Source organism: Microtus oregoni, unplaced genomic scaffold, assembly GCF_018167655.1.
Source record: "Microtus oregoni isolate MIOR12 unplaced genomic scaffold, Mior012 000010F_ref0000083, whole genome shotgun sequence".
NCBI classification, from domain to species: Eukaryota; Metazoa; Chordata; class Mammalia; order Rodentia; family Cricetidae; genus Microtus; species Microtus oregoni.
Genome location: NW_024543069.1, coordinates 14,179,961 through 14,183,690, shown reverse-complemented (window position 1 = coordinate 14,183,690; position 3,730 = coordinate 14,179,961).

The following is a 3,730-nucleotide window of genomic DNA, read 5'->3' as shown; positions in this document are numbered from 1 at the left end:
CCCTGTAGCACTCCACATGCCGGTGCTCCGTGTCCCGCAATACTACCCTTCCCTGGAGATGCTATTGAGCCTTGGGTGGATGCTGCTTCCCTCTTTCCTGTGGGCCCATTCCCATTCCTTTGTGTTGGTCCCAGACACCTAGAAACACTCTCTACCTTGGACTCCCACACCAGACATGGACTCACCAAGGCTTCACTCTCCTCCCTGTCCTCCATTATGATCTCTCCAGGGTCACCCTCAGCCCTCAGCAACCGATTTTCAGGTGTCCCCCCTCCTATCTCAACTCTGTTTGCTGGAGACTACAACTCTTGGTACAGACCCAGGGTCCTCCTAGCCCTCCCTTCCCTGTCTCTAATATTATTCTTTGTTTTATTGCAACCTATTTGCTGAAGCCCCTCCTCCTACAACAGCTCCAACTCCCTGGAGACACTACATCTAAGTGTGGACAGCATCCCCTTGCTCTTTATCAAAGCTCTTTATCTTTATCTCAACCTTTTCTCCCAGCCCATCTCGGTTTCCCTCTGCCACCCAACAACCTACAGAAGCACTATCTACCAGACAATCCACAGCCCAAGATCCAGAGAGGACAAAAGGAATCAAAGAATGGAACACCAGCAAAGATAAGACCACATATCAACACATAATCACCTCCATTATAATTCCAGGTACCTAGACACTGGAGCAAGAACACAAATATATTTTTATTAAGAACTTTTTAATACAATCTTTTCTCATTTTACATAGCTATCCCTGTTCCCACTCCCTCCCCTTCTCCCACTCCACCCTTTCCTCCACCTCATGCCCCATCCACTCCTCAGAAAGGGAAAGGCTTCCCATGAGAAGTCAACAAATTCTGACACTTCACTTCCAGGCAAGACCAAGCCACCACCACCACCACTGCCCCCCCACCCCGGGATATATCTAGGCTGAGCAAGCTATCCCTCCCAAAAGTATGTGCTTCAAGACAGCAGTTCAAACACTAGGGAACAGATCCTGGTCCCACGGCCAGTGGCCCCACAGACTGCCCAAGCCTCACAACTGTCCTCCACATTCAGTGGTCTTAGTTTGGTTCTATGCAGGTTCCCCTGCTATCTGTCCAGTGTCAGTGAGCTCTCACTAGCTCAGGTCAGCTGTTCCTGTGGGTATCGTCTTCATGACCCCTTTGCTCATATTATCATTTCTCCCGCTCTTTTGCTTAGCTCAGCCCAGTGCTTCCCTGTAGATCTCTGTATCTGCTTCCATCAGTTTCTGGATGAAGGTTCTATGATGACAATTAAGGTGGTCATCAATCTGATTACAGGAGAAGGCCGGTTTAGGCATCTTCTCCACTGTTGCTTAGAGTTTTAGCTGGGGTGATATTTCTGGATTTTTGGGAATTTCCCTAGCGCCGTGTTTCTCACTAGCCCTTTAATGGCTCCCTCAATTAAAATACCACTTTTCCTCTCCAGAATTGACCAAATGCTCAGCAAAAAACAAGTCTCAACAGATACAAGAAAATTGAAATAACATCCTGCTCCTGTCTGACCACCATGGATTAAAGCTGATTATAACAAAAACAACAGAAAGCTTACAAACTCATGAAAACTGAACAACTCACTACTGAGTGGATCATCATGTGGGTTTTAATAAAACACTTACAAACCAAATCCAAGAACACATCAAAAAGAGAATCTACTGTGGTCTAGTAGACTTCATCTTAGAAATGCAGGGATAGTTCAACATCAAATCAGTAAATACAACCCACCACATAAGCTGACTGAAAGAAAAAACCCACATGATCATCCCATGATATCCAGAAGGCCTTGAACAAAATCCCAAATCCATATAAAAATTTTGGATAGATTAAGGATACAACAGAAATAACTAAAAATAAATAAGACAACTTATAGCAAGCCTACTACAAACATGAATCTAAATGGAGAGAAACTTAAAGTATTTTCACTAAAATTAGGAACAAGACAAGGATGTTCGCTGTCTTAATATCTATTCAATATAATACTTGAAGTCTTAGATCAATAAGACAACTGAGGGAGGCCAAGAGGATACAAATAGGAAAGGAAGAAGCCAAAGTGTCCACATTTGTTGCAGATGGTAACAGCCAGAATTGCAAATAGCCTCATTGCCCATCAACAGATGAACAGATGAATGGGTTTTGGAAAAGTGGTGCATTTGTAAATGGAAAAATATTCAGCTGTTAAAAAATAAAATGAAATTTTCAAGTAAATAGATGGAGCTATGACAAAAATTACCCTGAGTGAGGTAACCCAGACACAAAAAGGTAAATATGTTATGTATTCTCTTATATGTGGATGTTAGCCCTTAAACCTTTGATAGGCATGCAACAATCCATATTATCACAGAGATTAGGGATAAAGTAAGGGATTGGTGGAGGAGGAAAGGCTCTCTTAAGAAATGGGAAATAGAATATACTGTTATGGGGAGACAGAAGAGACTAGAGCAGGAAGTGATGAGGAGGTAAAAGGAGGGACAACTAACACTAGTATCCATTTGAAGGGTATAGGGAAACCTACTACTGTAAAAGCTTCTTAAAATATACACAAAAATGGAGCCGGGCGGTGGTGGCGCACGCCTTTAATCCCAGCACTTGGGAGGCAGAGGCAGGCGGATCTCTGTGAGTTCAAGACCAGCCTGGTCTACAAGAGCTAGTTCCAGGACAGGCTCCAAAGCCACAGAGAAACCCTGTCTCGAAAAACCAAAAAAAAAAAAAAATATATATATATATATATATATATATATATATATATATACACAAAAATGAAAGAAATATAAATGGAATCACCATTGGGGAACATAATGCCCCAAGTAGACATCCTTCACCACCAAGTGAAATATCAAGTTCCAGGAATGGGTTCTTACCTAGTTTAAGCCATTGGCCAAAGGGACCCCTTGGAAAACCCCAAACAATCTAGGCTACTGTCAGGGTTCTTGATTGCTCTCCAAGAACTAGTGTCTTAGCCCTTTCGCTGAAGACAAAACTTACATACCTCACTGAGAATGGAGAAGCTAAGCTGGTGCCTATAGAGCCTTGACCTCCTACTGACTGACATTCATAGTACTGGAGGGTACTCTGCACCCTACCAGATAAGAAACATAACCACCAACCCAGCTACAAACCCTGAGATCTACAGTGGTGACCTGCATGCAAGATACCTTGGTGCAATAGTGGCACAACAGTTGTAGGAGTAACCACTCTCTTATTGGATTAAAGCCCAGTCCATAAAAACTTATGCCTAACACTGCTTCAGTGTGTGTATCTTGTACTTTTTCTTTTTTCTTATTATTTTTTAAATTATGGCTTCTTTGGGGTTTTTTTTGTTTGTTTGCCTGTTTCCTGTTTGTTTATTTTCTAAAGAGAGACAGTAGGCATAGAGTTGGGTAGGTTGAGAAATGGGGAGGATCTGGGAGAAGTTGAGGGATGGAAAATTGAAACCAATATATTGATAAAAATTTATTTTCCATATATATATATATATATATATATATATATATATATATATTTAGAGGTGTGTTAGCTATTATTTATTTATTATGGAGGTAACACAAAGTTTTAAAAGATGAAAAACTATAGAAAATCAAAGGAAAAGTGTTCTTAGTTGTATTTCACCACCATAAATTTCATTGTTAATGCCACCTCTATGTTTTCAGGTTCTAGTGAAACCATACAGCATTTCTCTATCTGTATCTGGTATAATTCACTTTCTATAATGCC